The sequence below is a fragment of the Diadema antillarum genome, unplaced genomic scaffold (assembly GCF_040938485.1).
Source record: "Diadema antillarum isolate AM-2024a unplaced genomic scaffold, OU_Dant_1.0 scf00000039, whole genome shotgun sequence".
NCBI lineage: Eukaryota > Metazoa > Echinodermata > Echinoidea > Diadematoida > Diadematidae > Diadema > Diadema antillarum.
The window spans coordinates 1,308,512-1,331,855 of record NW_027270928.1 but is presented as its reverse complement, the minus strand read 5'-3'; the positions used below and the strand labels follow the sequence as shown (position 1 = coordinate 1,331,855).

Here is a 23,344-nt window from a genome sequence, read left to right as displayed (position 1 = left end):
ATTATACACCTTTCGCAAAAATAATTATGAAAATCGCTCAGTTCAATACTTTTTGTGTGTGTGTGTGTGTGTGCACGCTTGTTTGTTTATTTTAGGGGGTGCATGCATCCGGGAGTCCAATTATTTAAATTATTCAAGTGTTTTTCTCAGGAGTGTTTATCTAGCGAGACGAGTATCGAGATGTTTCTCTCTCCCCCCCCCCTTTTAACCCTTTATTCCACGAGTATTTATGTTGGACCTCTTGTTTTCTTTTATGTTGTATCAAATTAATTCATTATCGGTTGCCAAACACTCCAGCGTTGTGCTTATTAATTTAGGAGCAATCGTTCTGTATGCAAATTAAGAACGCATGTGATTGTATATTTTCTAATGACGAAAATTTATTGAAAATAGTCATCCGGATGCCCTATTCGTACAATGTTAATGAACGTTCCAGAAAATCGATGTATATCTAAAGAAAATGCTGTGCAGTAAATAAATGAAGTCAAGTCAAATCAAATCAAATCAAATCGTATCAATTGTCCTGCTTGTTCGATTTGTTCTATAACGATACTCAATCCTGCTGGGGCCATCAGCTCATGCACATTCATAATTATTATTATTTTTGTTTTTCATGAAGGCTTTGCTTGTTTCAACTTGCTTACAGAAACATTCTCTTTTAGCTATATATAGTTTACGACAATTCGACTTATAAGCCCATGCATTGCCAACCTCAACTCCATTAAAAATGAAAATGAACATAAAATGTTTGGAATGAGAAATGATATCATGTACTGTAGGCCTTTTATAAATACATGAGAGAGAGAGAGAGAGAGAAATCCAGAACAGGCGGCAGCGAATCATTTATTTCACATTCTGCCCGACGGCGACCTGTACCGTAGGCCTATGTGTACTCACTGTCCTCCCGGAGTCTCGTATTAGGACAACGTGCGAGACGGACATTGTACGACTAGACTGTCGGCGGCGGTCGACGCACCTGTACAAAGCCCGAATACCCTTTACGTACGTGTGTTTCGCTCCCAATGCATGCAATACACACAAGAGTAGCGGCGCGCCGCCGCACCGCACCGCACGGCACGGTACACGGCCGTACTGCAGCGATTACAGGAGTGCTAAGAGTCTAGAAGCTGGTACAGTGTAGCTTCATGCAGTCTGCATGCAATACGCAGAATCCCATAGTACGTACGTACGTACGTACGTTTGCATGCACGGGGTATACTAGTATGTGTATAAGTATAAAAATGCGACGAAGCAAGAGCACATACTTATTGGTGGAGGTCAAAAATGGGCTCGTCAAATTCAACCATTTTCGTAACTACTGAGTTTGATATACCGGCAAACCCGTCGACAAGATCTCCCATACTATCAAGTCTCAAGTAATTTGAGCTCTCTATAGAGGTTTGATCGCTCTAAATAGGGAGAGAAACCCTCGTAGTGAACATGACTGATGCGGATTGTCAGACGACTGGGTCGGGCGATGTGTCCATTGAAGATATACGTAGCTGGTGGAAAGTTCCGGCCATCGCTCATTTCTGCTCGCTCTTCCGATCAACATTCGCTTTGCCAGACTATGAAATCGAGGTAAGACCTACATGTAAATGTAACTCAAAATCTGCTGCAGGCAGTTAACAAGAGTATCGTGTTTTCATCAGGTTTGCAATGTTTAGCGTGGACAGGGTGGTGCAGAAATTGCAGGTCTGTCGAAGAAAACCGAGAGAGTGTCTGCTACACTCTTTGTACAAATTGTATGGTATACGCACGCACAAATCTGTGTGAGTGTGTGTCTGATCACTATGAAATGAATGAGTTTAATATCATCATTGACTGGACATTTGATGCGTAAAATGATGTGTACACTTACCTGGGGGTACATAGTGCATGCTAGCTGTGAGTGAGGGAATAAAAAAACTGAATTCTGAATAGAAAAAAGGTTGATATTCCTGGACTGGAACTAGTGCAGTAGTGGAAGAATACTGCTGCATTTTAATACAATCAGTGCATGACAGTCCAATGTCAATGTCAGATGAGATGTTGAATGCATTGTGCATTTGTGTAGGTAAACCTCTCCTAGAGCCAGCGGTTTTTGCTACTCTTCTATGTAAATTTATACTACTATAGAGTCTAATTTTTGACTTGACTGAAAGATCGGTCTGTACATGTATGTGGTCGTCAAGGATATGTTCCGTGGAGACTGCGTCTGGCTGCACGGATCCCTCCCTACTATACAGAGGAGAGCGATAACATCAAAAAATAAAAGACTCCTCCGGACAGACGGTTCTTTCTGTCTAATTTTTGACCTACTCTACAGCTACAAAGTACAACCAATTGGATGCATCCAACTTTACACTAAATGCGACACAATATTAAACAAGTGTGTGAGTCTGAATTCAAACAAAGCAAAGGAACTCGCACTCACAGATCACATAAAGTCTCAACCACCGATTTTGTCAAATTTCAAACACAAATTTGAGAATGTACCTCATATAGCCATATTAGTGTAGCTTATAATACACTGCACACTGAACTTTAATACCGGTACGCATTCAGTGGACATACGAATGTGGGTTTGTTTACCTCCATCATAGCATATTTTAAACTTTTTAACCAGATAGACTGAGATACATATTTAATGTACAGTGTACATTTGTACACATCCACTTATAGGCAAATTGACCATTTGAAACACAGATTTCAGTAAAGTGCACACTGAAATGTAATTGCATGTTGTTATACACCTGTACATAACTTGTCATGTTTTATGATTGACTTTAGTGACTGACATGTTTCATGTTTTTCTTTATCAGTCCCCTCCCCCCACCCCATGTTCTTCAATTATTTCAAACATCATAATAGCACGTCACAATGCATAACTACCATGTACATTGTGTGTTTACAAATGAATTGATTTAGAATTCCACTCATTAAGAGGAGAGTGGGTATTGAAGTGGAGCAACAAGAAGTAACCGAGTAAATTTGATCATTATTGAACATTATTTTTGACATTAGGAGGAGAGTGGGTATTGAAGTGGAGCAACAAGAATACATCCAGTAACCGAGTAAATTTGATCATTATTGAACATTATTTTTGACATTGTTTTACAATTGCTCATATTTGTGCAGTTGAGAGAATTTCATTCTGTTCCATTGTTTCAGACCATTTCCTGTGGTACGTGTACTGACACTCTCATAGTTACCAGTGTACATCTTGTAGTTGTCCTAGATATTGATAAGTTCTCTTTTTGTCCTTTAGATAGGAAATATAATTGATTACATTATACAATTAATGCTCTTTGTTATAGTTCTTATTTTTTTTTCATTTGATTACTAAAGTTTTTGTATTTGTTAGTGTTTGTTGTTGTTTTGTTATTGTTTTGTGATTCATTGAATAAGATCTTGTATAAATAGGGAGAGTTAGTCACATGCTTGGTTTCGTCCACCTCAGGAACTTGAAGAGGCCCTGTTCTTGGATGCTGGTCATGAATCGACTCCATTCCTACCAAATCTTTTGGTGGCATTGCTTCGAGGATGCTTCAGCAAAAAGGACATCACGTAGGTGGCATCACTGTACAAGCACAATTTGCTGCATCACAATGATATCAATTGCAAAATACATACTGTATGGAGAGAAATATACAGCCTATTTAGCCAGTATACATTGCAAGTACTTGTATTGCATATTGAGACTTGTAAGACAATTTCCTGAGGGATTAAGTTCACTTTCAGGAACCATGTAGGCAGAATGAGAAAGATGTAATATCAATTTTTGAAAGAAAAAAATAGCGATTTCCGTCCTTTGATACAATACACAATACACTTGTGTTATAGGAGACAGAGTATTCTCAAGTTGTTCATTCTAATAGTGTTCAAAATGTCAAGTTTGCATTGTATAAATACACTGGGAAATACTGCGTACAGTATTTTTCAAGTTAATAAATCAGTGAGATTTCCACAGCATTCACTAGTTCACCTGAATTACACAGTGAGATCCTGACAGTCAGAATACCCCAAGGCAGATTTGGTGTTTAACTTTAGGTAGACAGATATTATATGATTGTTTCTTGTTCACTCAAGTCGGCTTGAATCATGTGAGAAGAATACATACATACAGAAGACAGTGTACTTTAATAGCAACAGAAAACAAGCAGAACTAGGCCAGGGCCCCCCCCCCCCCCCCCCCGATGTTTCGCACGATGTATCGCTATCGCCGCGACGTTTCATGACTTTTTTCTTTTGAGTCTCCCGCATCTTTTGACACCAACTTTGCGATGCCCAGGCGCGCGGTTCCGAAGTTTTGCATATATGCACGTGCATGTCAGACCAAAAGTTGCTTAAAATGTGAATTTGTGTACAATTTCAATGCAAACTGTGTTTACAGGCAAATTTCATAAAAGCATGATTATTTTTGGGTTTTATTGATTAAAATCAATTAGTAACATATTTTTTTGTTCGGAACAATGTCGCTGACAAATTTCATCGAAAAAACAATGAAAAACAAAGTCGAAAAAACAGAAATACATAAGAAATTCAAAAAACAATATGATACTTTGGAAATTTTTTCTGATTGCGCAATTTTTTTCTCTTACACAATACATTTGCTAGGGACACTAAAAAGAATATTTACACAAAAAATGTGCCTGTTTTGAGCTTTATTTAGTGATTTATACCAAATTGTCTGATTTCATGCATCATTATGCGTAAATTAGCATAATTTAGTGTAAATGATAATTTTTGAAAAAATTAACTTCATGGTACTTTAGATTACATCATAGGCAATGTGTGTGCCAATTTTCGTCGTGATCGCGCGGTTGACAGCCGAGATCTGGAGGGGGGCCTGGGAGGCCCCCCCCCCCCCCCCCCCCCCCCCCCCCCCCCCCCCCCCCCCCCCCCCCCCGCTCTATCATCTAAAAGTGTACCTAAATAGCCCGGCCTAGTTAGGGTTAAGATAAAATCACGGAATACCTGTATAACACAGGCTATTTCTACAAAGACAATAAGTGTTATGATTACAAATGTAAACTGTTGTGAGTTACAACAACATACTGTTCCAAAAGAATGGGGATACTGTTGTTTATTACTTTCTTGAATGTTTAAAGTGGCCATCATTTGAGAAAGTCTCCTCAGATACAATGTATGTTTTTCTTTTTTTCATGATGTAGACTGTCAACGTACGACCAGTATCTGCGAGAATTCATGAAGCAGCACTGGGAGATGGTTGAGGGGCGCGTCAACCCCCTCAATCTAGAGGACGCCACCTTCAAGGGCCTACCCACCCTGACCAAGGTGGAGATTCTGCATTCCCTGTGTGACTTCCGACTTGATGCTGTCGACGTGTCTGTTCTTAAGGCAAGGTTTTTCTTTGAGAAGTTTCTTCTGCCTCCATAGACTTCACTTGGCCAAGAGATGACATTTACTGTATATTCTTTGATAATTAGGAGACAAAGGCCCTGTTTTAAAAACTATGGTAACTTTAAAATGAATGGTACAGTGTATTGTACTGTGCAATCAGTGGTGCCCTTCAGTGATTTCTCAGCTTTGATTTGCTGTGGAAGAGTTTTCCTGTGAGACTGTACATACATTGTTGCTACCATTGCTTGCAGCTTTACCATGAATTGTTTAGTTACCATAGTTTGGTGCAACAGGGCCGTGTCAAAATGGTCTCAATGGAAATGGAGATTTCTTTGATGGATGCAAATGAAGAACTTCATAATGATATTGTTTTCTGTCTCTAAAAGTTTATCTAGGGTTTCACAGGATGTCTGTAAAATGCAATGTAAGAGAATATACCTATTCACATCATTTGGACAAGATGCCTTACAGAGAGAGAGAGCGAGTAGTTGATCTGAAGAGTGAGCTGACATTATTTGTGTCTGTCACAATTTTACTGCAAATTATTACATGCAATGCAGACCTCCCAACCATTCTGAATTTTGAGGAAATAATCTGAATTTTGACCATTGCCAGCTCTTGTTTCAGTAGGAGTTTCCTATTTTTCTTGAGAATTTTACTCCACACTCCTAAAGGAATTGTTCTATTTTTCCTACTTTTTAAACAAATCATCACTGTTTTTTCCACTTAGAAATGTACAGTAGGGAGGTCTGCACAATGCTTGAAGAGTTTGACAAATTATTCAGTTGTGGTTTATGGGCTGGGCTTGGTAATTTATTGACAAACTTTAAGTATCATGAAAGGCAGATTAGTCAGAAATATGATAGAATATGAGAACCAACTGAGTATTTTTGTTGTTGCTGAGATGACAGGTCACAGGCAGGGGTCAATGAACTTTTAGGGCCCAATGTTAAGTTTTTAGGGCGTGTTCTGATAATGGGCCATAACTTTTGATCCATAAGTGTATTTGTGACCAAACTTGGATGGTAGATGTACCTTGGGGAGTTGATGGTCACCTCAAGGTCAAAGGTCACAGGCAGGGGTCAATGAACTTTTAGGGCCCAATGTTAACTTTTTAGGGCGCGTTTCAATTATGGGTCATAACTTTTGATCCATAAGTTCGTTTGTGACTAAACTTGGGTGGTAGATGTCCCTTGGGGAGATGATGGTCACTACAAGGGCAAAGGTCACAGGCAGGGGTCAATGAACTTTTAGGGCCCAATGTTAATTTTTTGGGGCGCGTTTCGATTATGGACCATAACTTTTGATCCGAAAGTCTATTTGTGACCAAACTTGGATGGTAGATGTACCTTGGGGATTTAATGGTCACCACAAGGTCAAAGGTCACAGACCAGGGTCAATGAACTTTTAGGGCCCAATGTTAACTTTTATTGGCACGTTTCGATTATGGGTCATAACTTTTGATCCATAAGTCCATTTGTGACTAAACTTAGGTGGTAGATGTCCCTCGGGGAGTTGATGGTCACCACAAGGTCAAAGGTCACAGACAGGGGTCAATGAATTTTTAGGGCCCAATTTTAAGTTTTTTGGGCGCATTTTGATTATGGGTCATAACTTTTGATCTGTAAGTCTATTTGTGACCAAACTTGGATGGTAGATGTACCTTGGGGAGTTGATGGTCACCACAAGGACAAAGGTCACAGGCAGGGGTCAATGAACTTTTAGGGCCCAATGTACTGTGCATTTAATCATGACTCCTAACTTTTGATCCATAGCTCCATTTGTGAACAAAAAAAAAAAGGGTGTTGTACGATTGTGGGACGAGACACATTACGGCACTTGCCTTGTTTCTTCTTTTGTTTAAAAAAAAAAAGATAAAGGGGGGGGGGCACACCTGGTGCACTCCCCCTGGATCTGCCACTAAAGTATGCTTTTGAGGAAGGCTAAATACTATCCTAATGCGTTTAGCATTGCAGCTCATCTTGACTAAAATTCTTTGTGATTCTTTTGTGATTATCAGGAGTATAGTGGAGATCAGCTGAGGGTAGAGCCTCTGGGTACAGACCAAAAAGGGGCCAAGTACTGGTACTTCTACAGCACCAGGCTGTACAAGGAAGACCCTGCCCCCACAATGGAACAGCGGGAAGCAGCCAGAAAGAAAAAGTGAGTCCCAAAGTAGCATGTACTGTTGTTGCTTTGTTCCAGTGTTCCACATCTTACAAGCTTGTTTTTTTAGTGGAACACTGTTTTCCATTGTTATGATTATTTACTATTTTTGTTGCCATGACAAAGTGCATTGTTTCTTTTTTTATGACATCATTTGTGCATATACTGTACTTTATATTGTATTTAAAGAAACAACAACAACCTGCCCTCATCAGACAAAGGAAAGAGAAATTGACCATTTGTACAGCTTTGAATCATGTTCTCTTTTTCTTTTTTTGATGATGGAAATAAATAAACTATTGAATATTGAATTGAATTGAAGAGTCCAGGGCATATATAGTCTGACTCTCTAAAGGACATGGGCTTTTATCTTTTTTATGATATCAAGTTACAATGTGTCTCTCGGTTTTTACTTGAATTGTAGCAGTGTATGCTCTACTATAGGATAGACTGTCGAGACAGTTTCAAATGAAAATTCATTTCATTTTTGTTGTCCATAAATTTATCGATAACTTAATTTCTTGAAGTAGTCAGTATGTATTGTGCATGTATGATTTGACTTTTAATGTTTGTTGCTGTGTTTTGATGTGTAGAGAAAAGGAGAAGAAAAAAAAGAAGAAAGAGAAGGAAGTGGCCAAGAAAAAGCGTCTGCGGGAGACAGTGAAAGCCAGGAAGGCTCTTGAGAAGCGGCTTTCCAAGAAGGGACTAAAGAAAGCCAAGAAGCCGCTGCTTGTTAAAAGTGATGGGTAAGAATGTAAGAATGTGTACTCAGCATTGTGTTGTGGTGACACATGTGTTGGGTTCCTGTCCCAATTCAGTTATGATCAGTCCAACATTGAATGTAAGAGAAAGCAAAGGCACACCATTTTTGCTCATCCAGGATTTGTTTTAATTTCACGCTGACAGATATGATTTGGTAAACTCATATGCCTTGTCTTGCAAGACAGCTACTCAAGTAAGATTTCATGTCAGATAATTGTGTTTACATTTTTAGCTCACCTGAGCCAAAGGCTCAAGTGAGCTATTGCGATCGCCCTTCGTCCGGCGTCCGTCGTGCGTCGTGCGTCGTGCGTCGTCCGTCGTCCGTCGTCCGTCGTCCGTCGTCCGTCGTGCGTCGTGCGTAAACTTTTTACATTTTCATCTTCTTCTTGAAAACCCCAAGACCGATTTTCATCAAACTTGGCAGGTAGCATCCCTAGGGGGTTAGGAACTCAATTTGTTAAAATGGGCACCATGCCCCACCCAGGGGGCCCCCAGGGGGGCCCAAACCCCCCAAAATTAAGGAATCTGTAAAAATCTTCTTCTCTAGAACCAGAAGTGATAGAGCTAAGTTAATACTATGAGTTAGTACATTGATGACTGTAGTTTCAAGTTTGTTCATGGCAGAATCAGGGGTGCCCCCCTTGGGACCCAGAGGAGGGGGGTGGGGAAGGGTTCTAATGGGGTCTAAATTGTACATTTTCATCTTCTTCTTGAGAACTCCATGACCCATTTTCACCAAACTTGGCAGGTAGCATCCCTAGGGGGTTGGGAACTCCATTTGTTAAAATGGGCACCATGACCCACCCAGGGGGCCCCCATGGGGCCCAAACCCCCCAAAATTAAGGAATCCGCAAAAATCTTCTTCTCTAGAACCAGAAGTGATGGAGCTAGGTTAATACTATGAGTTAGCACATTGATGACTGTAGTTTCAAGTTTGTTCATGGCAGAATCAAGGGTGCCCCCCTTGGGACCCAGGGGGGGGGGGGGGGGGGGGGTGAGGAGGGGTCCTAATGGGGCCTAAATTGTACATTTTTATCTTCTTCTTGAGAACCCCATGACCCATTTTCACCAAACTTGGCAGGTAGCATCCCTAGGGGGTTAGGATCTCAATTTGTTAAAATGGGCACCATGCCCCGCCCAGGGGGCCCCCAGGGGGCCCAAACCCCCCAAATGAAGGAATCTTTAAAAATCTTCTCTAGAATCAGAAGTTATAGAGCTGAGATAATACTATGAGTGAGTACATTAATGACTGTAGTTTCAAGTTTGTTCATAGGAGATCCAGGGGTGCCCCTCTTGGGGGTAGGGGGGGGGGGTGGTTGGAAGGGTCCAAATGGGGGCCTGAATTGTACATTTTCATCTTCTTCCTGAAAACCTCATGATGGATTTTTGTCAAACTTGGCAGGTAGCATCCCTAGGTGGTCAGGATCTCAATTTATCAAACTGGGCACCATGCCCCACCCAGAGGGCCCCAGGGGGCTCCAATTCCCCCAAATTAAGGAATCTTGAAAAAATTGGGCCCTTATTGTACATTTTCATCTTCCACTTGAGAATGCCTCGTCAAATTTTGGTAGAGCTGTGAATAATTTAGATTAGTGACTGCGTGAAAGGTGAACTTGCGATACTCAGGTGAGCGCTAGACCCGCGGGTCTCTTGTTTTTTTTTTGGGGGGGGGGGGGTGGGGTGGGGTGGGGACTGCAGGAAGAGAAATAATGTGTAACCCTATAGTAATTCCTCCAGCCAATTCGAAATGGTAGATGTTTCCAGGGTTATTAAGATGCGGCCAAAATATAAGTAAATAACCACAAAAGGAAATTTGGGTGTCTTCCTGGACTATAGTAACACATGACACAAACCATCATCCATACCTGCCCACATACACACACACACACACACACACACATTACAGAAGGAAAGAAATAGCCTTGTTTTTTACCTTTGTGTGAAGTAACTATGAAAAGAAAAGATAATGTGTGCCCACTTCTAATGCAAATGTTTTGCATCTTCACAAAAGCGATGTACGTAATGTTGGGAAAATGATTTGTTGGTTTTCGGCAGATCTGAATTCATCGGATACCAAACTTTAAATTGAGATATAATTTACCCTATTTCCTTCCGTGGAAGATATCTTGAAAAAGAATTAGAAATGAGAAATCTGTAAAGGTTATATTGCCAAACATTTTTCTTCCTTTTATGTTCTGCAGCTTTATATGGGTGATGTGATGATGCACCACAAATAAGTTTTCAAATAATCACCCTAATGTGAAGGCAGAGTATTGCATTCTATTCAAAATTACACAGGTCTGTATGGATGGAAATATAAGTATACAATTTGTCAAAGTCATGATTGACTCTAGTTCCCAAACCTTCAACAGAGAGACAAAAGTGTTCATCATTCTTCTTTCTGAAACAGAAAAAGAAAGAAACTCATCTCAGTAGTGTTTGTAAAAGCCATGACTAAAATGCTGCTTTGTCTGTGACTTTTTGAATTTGAAGTTCTTGTTTTGGTTTTTAAAGATTTGTTTATCAAATGCGACCACAATATTTTCAAATTAGATATTCCATCGTGCATAGCAAACTAATTTCACCAACTTGATCTGGATAATGAGCATTTCTCTTCCAATTTGATTACAGTGATACCTGCAGTGATGACAACATTCCTTTGACACACCTGCGGAAGAAGAAGCAATTGGAAAGCGAGAAAGAGAAGACGACTAAAGAGGAGAAGCCCCCAGCAGGTAGACTGAAGGGGAAAAGAAAATTGGAAGAGGTCGTGGCAGAAAAGGAGCCGGAGATTGAGGAGGTCAACGAAAATGGGAAACGCACCAAGAAGATGCCGGCAAAGAAAAATGCCAAGAAAGTGAAGAAGGAGGAGATCAAGAAGGAGGAATCGGGAAGTGATGCAGACTCCGAGAGCGAGGAAGACAGCAGCAATTCAAGTAACAAGGTGAAAAAGACGGAAAAGAAGAAGCGAAAGGTGGCCAAGAGAGAAGACATGGGGACAGAGACGGAGTGTGACGAAGAAGATGTCAAGACAAAGAAAGGAGTGATTTTGAAGGCGAAAGTTCGATTGAAAAAAGAGCCGTTGTTGAGCAGTGCTGATAGTCAGAATGATGGGGAAACTAAGAAGGGAAAAAAGACAAAAGGAAAAATTGGGAAGGGTGATGCGACGAAGAAGGTGAAGGAGGAGACAGCTACTAGTGCTGATAGTGAGATGGAGATGGGAAAAGGTAAAAGAGCAAGAGGGAAAGGAAAATCAGACAAGGGAAAGCAAGGAAAGGAAGCCAATCTGAAAGCGGAGCACAGCCAGGAAGAGACAGAGTCGGAGAAGACAAAAGGCCAAAGAGTCAAGAAGGGTAAGGGCAAGAAAGCCACTGTTACCAACACGGAGAGCGAAGGGGAAGTGGCCAAAGATAAAGCTAAGGATGGGAAGAATGGCAAGCGGAAACTGAAGAAGGAATCTTCAGTTGAGCACCAGAGTGGAAGCGAGATGGATTCCAGCAAGAATAAGAAGGGGCAGAAGAAGAAAGTTAAAAAGGAAAATATGTCACAAGATGAAGATAAGGAGGGTGTGGCATCCAATGCAAAATCCACCAGGAAGAAGGACACCGTAAAGAAGTCGGAAAGCGGTGACGAGCAGGAAGGGAAGCCAAGGAAGAGAAGAATAAAGAGAAGAGAGATCAAAAGTAAAGAGATCATTACTGAAACTGAGAGTGATACCGCTGACGAAACACTGCCCAGAGGGAAGGTTGACCCTCTGCAAGAGAAAGGGAAAGAGACCACAAGGGAAGAGAAGGCAACTGCTTTGGGTCCAGTCACAAGAAGGAGTACTCCCCAAAAGCTCAAGAAACAGGCATCAGTGGAAAGTCAAAGTGACAGGGACATGGAGGGAAAGGGTCCCAAAGGTAAGAGAAAAGAAAGCAAGAAAGCAAAGGGTAAGAATGCAAGGGGAACAAACTCCCAGACAGAAGAGGAAGGGGAGATCAACAAAACGAAGGCAGGCTCTAAGAAGGCAAAGACAAGTGCGAAGGCTGTAAAGCCAAAACCCTCCAAGAAATCAGCCAAAGCCTCCTCACGGGAGAGCCAAGAAGAGCCAGAGGCATCCCAGGATGAGGATGCTGGTGTATCCAAGACTGCCAAGGGGTCAGGCAAGGCCAGGCAGACCTCCAAGGCCAAAACTGCAGCCAAGAAGGACAGCAAGGCCTGCAGGAACTCCAGCAGGAGCCCCGCAAAGGCTTCCAAAGAGGGTGCTGATGCCTCTGTCCAGAGCTCCCAAGAGGAGCCCTCGTCAAAGACAGCCGCCAAGGGACGCAAAGCTCCTGCAAAGAAGGGAGCCACGCCCAAGGCAGCCCCCAGGAAGTCGTCCAAGATGTCCTCGCAGGAGAGCGACGGGGAGGAGAAGGAAGCCTTGCGAGAGCTGCAGGCACTGCTGCTCCTGGAGAAGATGCTGTCCGTCGAGTCCGACGACAGCTCCAGCTCGAGTGATGAAGAAGAGCCGGAGTCATGTCGCTGGCACCTTGTCTGCCACACCGAGGAGGACTGGCACCGCCTGGCGGAATCCTTCAAGAAATCCAGGAACAGGCGTGAGAGGGAGCTCTACCTGGTGCTGACAGAGGACTTCCTTGATGACATCCACAACATTTTTGCTGCAAAGGTGAGTTGACCACTTGTGTGCTGATTTCATGATAAAAACAATTTATGTACAGTCAACCTTGCTGAAGTCTACCTCGCATAGTTTGAATAATCTCCTAAGTCGAAATTCTTTTCACGTCTATATTGTATTGATTTCAATCCCTGACAAGTCAAATTTTCTCTAAGTCGAAGTTATTTCTTCAGCCCAAGTAGATTCAATTTTAATAGGCAAAGTTGACATGTTTGGTATAATAAACCTGCAGGAGATTTTCTTAATGCTGATGATGGTGATAATTATGTTAGTGATATAGATGATACAGATGCTATTGCTGCTGCAGATACTGATGGAAATGATAAGAACTATTATCATAACAATGACAGTAATTATAGTAATGATTCTTGAATTATGATACTCATATTAATGACTGTAATGATAATGGAGTAATGATGAAAAGTGTAATAGTAGTATTATAGTGCTAGCGATAATGTGTTGTCTTCGCGATCATAATGTCAAATTCAGGAGCGAGCCTTGCGGCGCAAACTGCAGGAGATGGTGCCAAGGAGAACGTCTGGAAGAATTGCTGACCTCAAGGTTAAACAGGAGGAAGAGGTAAGTTGAGAGGCTGAAAACTCATGGAATTGTCATTTCCTACCAAAGTGCGGAAGTCCCCTGTATCGAGCGATTTGCAGTGTCCATTACTCTTGATATTTGGAGAGCATGATTGAGGTATCTGAGTGTCTGAACTATTCCTTTGTCTCAAAACCCAACACAAGGTAGAACTGAGGTTTTTCTGCAAGGATGTTTTTACATTTTTCTTTTATTTCATGCTGTATATTTTCATCTCTTTGAGGTGGAAGGTATAACTTTTAAGCTGAAACATTTGCGAAGAGTTGGGCTCAATACATCTGTAGTATCAGAAGACTAAAATGCAAATCTTAGGGGTGTAGGCAACGATTGGAATACGAGTTGAATACACATTGACCATAATGCTGTCATAACTCTTGGTACCTACGATCAATTGTAGGTATCTGCTAGTGTGAAACAATGTAAGACCTTGTAATTCCCAATTCACAAAAGCCATCTCTTTTTGCCCCAGACTGCAACAACTGTGTGAAGTTTTTACCGAATTTGTTCCCAAATTTCTTGCCCTTTGAGTGAGACCCATAAAGTCATCAAAAAAAAAGAAAAAAAAATCGACACTATGAATGGACTTCAGTCCAGTGTAAGCCGAGGACCATGTTTCAGAAGTTTGCAAAAGAGTCGTGTACAGTTGTAATGAAATATGCATATTCTTCCGCCAGGCAAGGTTGAAAGTACTAGCCCAGTGTGAGGAGGCGGCCAAAGCGGAAGCTGCTGAGGCTTCACGGAAGATCTCCCTCCGGAGGAGAAACCGTAGGCAGGGCGAATACGCTGAAAACGAAGATGAGGAGGATATAGAGGAAGATGACGAGGATGACGACGATGAGGAGGAGGTGGCTGAGAATGGAGAGGATGAAGAAAAAGATGGCGAAGAGGAGGAGGAGGACGAGGAGGAAGAAGAGGACGAGGAGAAAGTTAAGAGCAAGGAAAAGGCAGCTGCAGAGAAATATGATCAGCAGAAGAGAGGTCAGTCACTTTTTCTACTCTTGTGATGTAAAACAAAAAAACAAAACAAAACAACAAAATGTAAGAGAGAAAAAAAACAAACAAACTTAGCTTTGATGAACTGTACCCTTGGAATATGCATGGTTGTCTCATGCTGTATTTGTATTATGTATTCAATCTGACACCCTTTTGTTTCTGTATACGGAATTACTTCTCAATTTGGTTAGTATTCAACTGTAGTTCTCTCCGTTATCCTCCTGTGATCAGGAAGGTTTTTGTTTGTTTGCTTTGTTATATTTTTACGTTATTTATATTTAAATTTGTCAATGCATCACTTTCCAAGAAGGATGCTCTCTTTAAGATACGCATACTTCTTTTCTCTTGCATAAGCCAAGTTGTCCTTTTATACCCTATTCAGTGATTAAGGTTGACAGTTTATGAGTTCTGTTAAACTGTACTCCTATAGACATGTTAAATGTTATACTGTGAATATTTTAGCAGCTGCAGTCATTTATTTATTGCCAAAGAAAGTTTCTGTGGACTGTCACCAACTCATTCTGCTTTGTGATTAATAACCAACCCAGAAAAATTGAAGTCCTCACATTTTTTTTAAAAAATTTGATAACATAGTTTCATTTGTTGACTTTGCGGAAATTAGCCAAATCTACAATTGTAGATTGCTTCTGTGGTCTGGTATTATTAAAGTTATAGGTTTCCTAGGCTTATTGATATCTTAATTTACAAAAAAAGAAAGCTTTGAAGAGTAACAACGAGTTAACAAATTCAGAATTTCTGGGTGAGGTAATACTGTATTACTGGTAGAATTAAGTTCACCAGCAATTCATAGGCAAGAGATGGCTGAAATTGAGTGTTATGATAAACTAATGGCCATTTTTGAGGCGACTGACCATTTTCTTTTTCTTCTTTTACAGTACTGCTAGCTCGTGTTTGAAAAACAAAAGCTCAAAAGAAATGATTTTTCTCTCTCTCTGATGAAATAGCAGAGCGCTCCATGCGGGCCCGGCTGCGTGCCAAGAATGCCTCTCCCGAGCTTTCGGACGACCCCAACTCCAGCAGTTCAGTGCCCTACGACCTGGGCATTGGGCGTACAACGAGGAGCAGCCGAAGTCAGGTGCAAGCTGAGCAGGAGAAGGAGAAGCTGAGAAGCAGCTTTGCTAAGGGTGAGAGGAGTCATCCTGGTGGGATGTTTCACAAAGAATTTAAGTCGATAATAAGTTAAAGGGATGGTACAGTATTGATGAAGAGGAGAATTGGGCTTTTAACTTTTTGCGAGATACCAAGAAAACACTTATGAAATAGTACAGAGCATGATAACAGTTTGAAGTGGATTCTGGAAACATTAGCGAAACCAAAACGAGAAACCAACTATCTACCATAATTTTGAGTCCATTTCAACTTTTAAGTTCGACGTAAATTCTTTATGAACACCCCCCCCCCCCCCCCCACCCCCCAGTGATGTAGTGCAGTCGTTGGAACTGTCATGAGCTGGAGGCGGGTAGGGGGAGGGAAGATAAAAACAAAATAAATTATGCAGACTGGCCAACTTTTTCTGAACTTGGAAGGAAGAATCTCATTTTTGATCATTCCCAGCTCTTATTCAGTAGGAGTTTCCTATTTTTGTTTTGTTTTGTTTTGTTTGTTTGTTTGTTTGTTTGTTGTTTTTTTTTTTTTGGGGGGGAGATAATTTACTACACGCTGCGATGGGAACTGCTCTTTCTTTCCTACTTTTGAGCCAAATAATCTCTATTTTTCAGTCAGAAAGGATGGGAGGTATGAATCATGTATAAACAACAACATAGGGCACCTGCTGCCCCTTAACCAGGTAGACCTGGTTTTCATAATGAGAAATGCTCTTAACCCTTTGAGGACGAGTCCCGAGTATACTCGGGCAGGTGTCTATGGGAAATGCGTTTTGTAGCAAAATCAAACCGTCCTCAATGGGTTAAAGGAGACCTCCAGATGATTTTCAGATTTTTACATTTGGACAACTGTAAATTAGTTATACTGAGGACAGAGTTTCAGAATTTGTGATAATTGGGATGAAGAATAAGAATATTTTCTAAATTTAGAACAAATTGCAATGAACAAGGATGATGACATGGCAGAGTCACCATAAGAATGAATGAGTTGGGGCTCAAGGAAGCAGAACAAAAGAAGAAGGCATGCATAGATTATACCCAGGTGAACTCGCAAGCAAGCGGTATCTACTGCTGCATTTCTGAAATATGTGAACCTCCTATGTCATCATCCTTGTTCAGTGTAATTTGTTTAAGGTTTCTCAAAGTATTGTTTCTCTGCTCAAGAAACACAATAAATTCCACAAATCTATACATGGAGTTGTCGATTTATGTACTACACGATGTGAAATTAAGAAAATCGTCTGGAATGTCCCTTTAACCAATAATGGAAAACTCACCTGCATCGTAGAGTTTGGGCCATTGTTCATGAGACATTTACATCACATTTGATTGTTTATTTGTTTGCTTATTTTGTTCCTATTTCTGCAGTGTTGGAGACGACCAAGAGCCACCACGAGGCGTGGCCTTTTATCGAGCCAGTGCAGGAATCCTACGCCCCAAACTACTACAGCATCATCAAGGCTCCCATGGACATTGCCACCATGGACCTTAAGGTGGAGGAGAAGATGTACCACTCTGTTAATGAGGTGAGTTCTCTACTCAGTAGAAGTGTCACTGCTGAATGGATAGGAGTACTCGTCCCTGAATCCTTTGAAGAGCATGGGTTCAAGCCCCATGAAGCACGACAAGTTTGCAATTTAGCAAGACACCTTGTTCACATTGTTGCTCTCCATCCAGGAGTACATATAGACAAAAAATGAGCAGCCAGTAGGATGAAAATGTTTATGTTGGTTGATCAGCATGTGCACGTCAGTAAAATGGCGACTGGCTAAAATGCTTCCCGGGGAGTGGAGAGTGAGCACTGTCCATGCTAGTTGAAAATAATGTGTCCAGTGATCAGGGTATTAATAGTCTGTAAAGTGCATTGATTGAGTAGTGAATAATATGTGCAAAGAAATCATTAACAATTTTACAGTCAGTGACTCAAATGGGTAATTGTGAGTATTGCCCATTCTTCATCTATAGCCCATTTCATTTGACATTTTTCAGCAGTAACCTCTTATTATTGTGTGTTACCAAACTGAGTGCCTTCAAAAGCGATTGATCCTTGTTTTTGAATACTTCATTTCCAAATTCCACTCTTTTCCCTGCAATAAATTCAGTTAGTCTGTAAAGTGACCATATCAGCTTGGGTAAAGTGGGCCTTTGCTTTACAGAAGTATCATGCACTTTTCATTGTATTTACTATAAAGTATCTGTCTTGAGATATTGTAAAATGCAGTGGGTGTATGGTGCTGTAGCATATCTAATCATTTCTTCATGTGGTGATTTACAGTTTCAGTGGTGACTCCAGATTTTCCACTATGTTTTATCATATCTTTCAGTTTGTGAGTGACATGGACTTAATTTTCCAGAACTGTGTTCAGTACAACGGACGTAAAAGCGGTAAGTTGACATCTACACAAACCTGTGTGATTGCTGTGCATTGTACCTTGTTTTAACCCATTCCTTTTGGGAACCTGGCATACCAGGTTCTGGTAGTGTCACTGTGCATAGCAGTCAAGGCTTAGCTCACTGGATTTTGCCACTTGCTAACCCCATTCAGAAGCCCTTACAGTGAATAAAAAATATATTTTATGACCCTAGTGTAAACTGTTACTCATATAAATCTCGATCAATATGTTGCACGGCTTGATGGCACTTGCAGTTGAAGGTTCTTGAAGAATTGCGAAAGAAATGGTTTAATCCTTTGTGCTAGAAAGCTTTTGAAGCATCACAATCTAAAGCCTCCTGCATGCTGCATGATATGAGAGTGAGGCCAAGACTTGATACTTTATTCACCTGAACTACTTGTTACAGGCAGAACCTCAAATCATAATGGAAGTAAGAACTGATGTAAGGCAACCGTGAGCAAAATGAAAAAAAAAAAGGGGGAGAAAAAAAAGAAAAAGAGAATTTTGGGGTATGACCTTTGACATTATGAAAGAGCTCTCAAGTCTCAATGATTCTGCAGGAAACTCCCTAATGCCATCAACTTTAATATTGTTTTACGAGACTATAAAGCCTTAGTGATTCGCAAACTAATTTTGCCCTTTGACATGCATGTAACACTTTAGTATCTCCCTTATTCCTCTTCTCAGGGTGCCTGCTCTTCTTGTTTGAGTACAGAGGCCAGAGCAAGTTCATTCTGCCAATGTTAAAAAAAAGTAATTTCGTAGCTTTTTATGTCCTGAAAATACATGTATGTCCCCAATACTGTTACAACAACACTGCAGTCTCAATGACAATGTTATCAATGTTGTTTTGAGACCTTTGCCTCTGAAGTTTTATCTTGTATATGCTCGGTGTGACTTGAATATTGTATGTTATAGTTTGTAGCATAGTATCTGTACAGTCTGAATGAATTATGGTTGTTCCCATGTTTTCAGAAATAGATATATCATAGCAGTGAATACCTCTTCTACTAGAAGAGAAAAAGATTATGATCGATAAAATCTGCAATAAATCAGTTGTGTTGATTGTTCTTTTAAGCATGTGCATCTGCTGTAATTGTGTATTGTTAATGTTGTAGGAGAAATTACAGGCTATGGATGAAGTTTAGCATGGTATTGTAGTGTATTACTTAATATTGATAGCACTGAATAAGTAGATTCCAGAAAAGACCAGACTTAAGAACCAGTACTGAAAAATGAAAACTTTTTGATCCAATGGCAAAGGAAGTTCACCCTTTGGTGATGCTTTTGAAATTGCACTTGGTGTACTATGTAGATGGCTTCAGGTGAGTTGTTCACACTTGCAAATGCTGATCCATGTTTTGCCATTTGACTCAGATGTGCCTGCCTTTTATATCTTGGTCTGGACAGAATACACAATGATGGCAAGAAAGGTCGAAGCATGCTTTCGCCGAGCACTGAAGAAGCAGTTCCCTAATTTTCGTAAGAAGAACGCAAACTGCCGCGGCCCGCCCGTGTCAAAGCCTGTCTTCACGGACTCACAGGATGAAGAAGAAACGGATTCGCAGAGTTCTCATGATGGCAGGATGCGTAAGAAGGTCAAGGAGGATGAAGACGACACCTCAGCAAACAAGGAACATCCGTCATCAAGTCCAAGCCCCTGTGCAAGTCCAGCATCGTATCACTCTGAAGATTATGTCGATATCAAAAGGTGCAAGAGAGGTACTAAGGGTTCCTCAAAGTGGAAACCAGACATCAAGGATGAAAATGATGGTGATGATGAGGGGGGAAATGATAGCGATGAGGATACCGACGTGACATGCTTGGTGTGAAAGACATTCTCGCGAAAGGCAAGGGAGTTTCTTCATCGAGAGAGAAACTGCGTGCCAGTGATGAAGATGACGAGGGGAGCATCAGTAAAAAGAATAGCAGTGTACCTGAGCAGTTGCAGGGAGTCAGCAAGTGATGCAATAGCTGGGTCTCTCTGTAGCTCAGCTGAACAGGCACAGTATCCACAGGGCCGGTGGAAAAGACCTTCATTGGTGAACCCAGGGGAGGACAGGGCTACATGCCAACCTCCAGTGCCAGGTACATGGAGAACATAGACAAGCCGAGAGCACATGTACCTCCCATGGTGGGCACACCTCTAAGACAAAGTACTGTTGGACACTTAAACAATCAGACCAAGTCATTGCAAGATAGAGAGACTGCTGGGGACAGGAGCAGAAACTCATGGTACAGCGGGCAATGAGGAGAGAAAAGCACAATTCTCTCCTCATCCTAAGGCAACAAATGCTAGTTCAGCACCAGTGCAAGATGTCTCTGGACAACATTCGGACAGAGGTTTGGATAAAAGTGTATTTGCCGACAAACACTTGACCCAAACTGGTGTTCACCACGGTGTCGCGCAGGGTCCAGAACCTTTAGCTGTGCAGCCAGTGGCTGAAAGGAATACTGCTGTACAATCAAATACTAACCAGGGATCGTACCAAGGATGATAGATCTCAATGCACGTCGGCCCCCTCCCCTCCAGTCCCAGTGGTACAGTCCACCAAATGAACAAAGCAATAAGCCCAACAGTGCAACACAGGCTGTTCCACCCTTAAAGGCGGGGGTGCCACAAGTGGCACAGGAAGTGCAAGGACCACTAACTCAGGGAAGCTCGCTGCAACCACAGGTGACTGGTAACGTAGATCAAAGAACTCATGAAAACATTCCAATGCATTCATCAAGTGGCTATTCGTCAAATCAGCATCAAATGCATCCTCACAGTCAGGTTCTGCCTGGCAATCATTCCCAAAGCCATTCTCATCACTATCCCCCGTTACATGGTACTGAGTGCCAACCCATTCAATAGGAGCCAGCTCCCCTTGGGGTGTCCCTCCAAGAGATGTTGAACAGCAGCAACCCGCAAAGCTCTGGCACCCTCTAGCTGTGGACTCGCCTTCAGGAGGCAGCCATGGCCAACCAAATATTGGCGAGAAAGTTCAGAGTCCTCCACAGATTCCTCATGTTACACAGAGCAGTAACCAACCCAGCACTGTACCCTCCTCAGCTGGTCAGCAAGAAGCTCCCATTTCAGGATCCTTGCAGCGGTTGGCGTCTCAAGGGAGTCCCAATGCTCACCATGGTAGCAGTACTACAGCCACAGAGCTCCTCCGGAGTATGCCTCGCCAACAAGGAGTGTTGGGGATCCTCTCAGACCAAGTTCAGATGCCACTGCGTCCAACATCCAGCCAAAGCCTTTGACGGATAGTAACTCACGACCAGGAAGTTCTTTCCGTATTCCCTCGCACAGTCCTATGCCTAGTGCCATTCCTTCAGGCTATGCAGGTTATAGCGGTTTGTCTACGCAGCATGTCCCTACTCCAGGATTGCCAAGTCACTTTGGTGGTCCCAACTCCTCTGGTATGGAAAATCCCACTTACCAAGGTTACAGTGGGCAGGTGCTACCTGGTAGGAAAGACATTCCCTATGATCCCATGAGGGCTGTCACACGTCGCCCTTCCCTACCACTGTCAACCCCAAGGGGGACATCTTCAACTCCACAGGTCGCCTGACACCAGGGAGCAGCATCCACCCGCTGTCCTCGCACCGCTCCTCAGCCTTCAACCAGCCACAACCGTCACTGTACGCCAGCCAGCTCCACCACCCAATTCAGCCAGCCAGACCTTGCCCTCCTCGTACCCGGGCCTGAGCAACCCCTCCCACCTGCGCACCCTTCTGCAGGGCCGACAGGGCCCCATCCCAGACCCCATGGGCAGAATGGGGCAGTCTGACATGGGTATGCTTGGTAGGAACCCATACCTCGAGCAGTCTGCCTATGGATCAGCCATAGCACCGGGCATGGACCCAAGATACACCCCATCTATGTATCCCCAGCAGTACAACCCTTCCCTCTCACAGCAACCTGCAGCCACCAGCATGCCTTACCAGGTGAGCTCCACTTGTTCCAAAGACAACATCTTCATTTTAGTCTGTATGTCACGGCGCATGTGCAGTGCCCTTTCCTACAGGTATTTTCAATTTCCACCCATCTTTGTTTTCGGTGGCAAATGGGTAACCACACACTCCTATACACACCAAATGACCCCTGTGCAAAGTTACAGTTTTGTACAGAGGGTTGAAAATAGAGCAGAATCTGAACCTTAACTTAAGAATTAATCTTGAATTTAATGAATCTGATTTATTTCTCGCTTCTAACGTTTTTTTCCCATTTCCCTGATTCTTGCAGGTCGGTAGTGGCAATTCCTACTTCCCTAGCCAGTCACCTCATCCCCAGGGTTACCACTCTCTCAACCCCAGTCATGTACCAGGCTTCAGGCGATGAGGCTGCCACACTGTCAAGAGAAGGGATCACCAGTCTTGCCCCTAGTACAGGTGCTGTACCCTAGGAAACGAGTTTTGTGAAGTTTCGTGACAACTCACCAATGAAAGTCTTCTCAGGCGATATGTGAAAGAAATCATTCTAATTTGTCCTTTTTAGGGTCAGTTGTTGTAGTCCTATAAGAGCAGTCATTTTTCCATGTTTCAGACTTTGTACAAGTGCATGTAACCTTTCATCAATTTACTGTAAATCAACATATTGAAGTTGCAGTAACAGAGCGAAGTACCTTTGACACAAACGCACCAGCCAAGATAGGCCATGTTTTACACATTTTATGAGACTTGCAAGAATGACCGAGCATTTTTCTACTCAATGTCTCCAGCAGAATTGTACTTTTCATGGCAGAATTAAAGCTGTCGTGAAGTAAGCTTCCTTACTTGATAGAATCATGTTGACAGTGAGATATGTTCGTTATTTATGCATGCAAATTCTTCATGTAGAGCGTTTAACTCGCAACTCTTCACTTTCTATACTCTCATATTCATTCATAAATTGAATGCAATAATACAATTGAATTGGCAATATATATTTTTTCAATGAATTAATTGTAATAGTGCTATTAAATGAAACACATATTTGGCCCATGAAATACCTACCTATGCAGATATTGATAACTACCCTTATTTATTAATTCATTGTTTTGTTTTTTGCTCTTGAATTTACTAATATGAGAAATGAACATTCATTCATCATTTATCAGTGTTCCATTTTTTTTTTGTGTGTGTGTGTTTTCCTACTCTGCAAGTGTGCATAGCATGATCACACTTTTTCCTCTCTGGTTGAAATTATATACACTTTTAAATTTTTGGTTTATGCTCTGTTTAGTCATCAAGACCTTTCATAGATTGATGTCTGTGAATAGTTTGGTTGCAAGTATTCATTTTAAAAGCTTACTTTGTTTGTGTGTAGTCAGGCA

The 23,344-nt window shown here is 41.8% G+C and overlaps 1 pseudogene; it reads left to right on the top strand.

Moving 5' to 3' along the window:
• Positions 1–1,090: 1,090 nt before the first annotated feature.
• LOC139710919 (uncharacterized) lies at positions 1,091–22,549 on the top strand (annotated as a pseudogene).
• Positions 22,550–23,344: the final 795 nt, after the last annotated feature.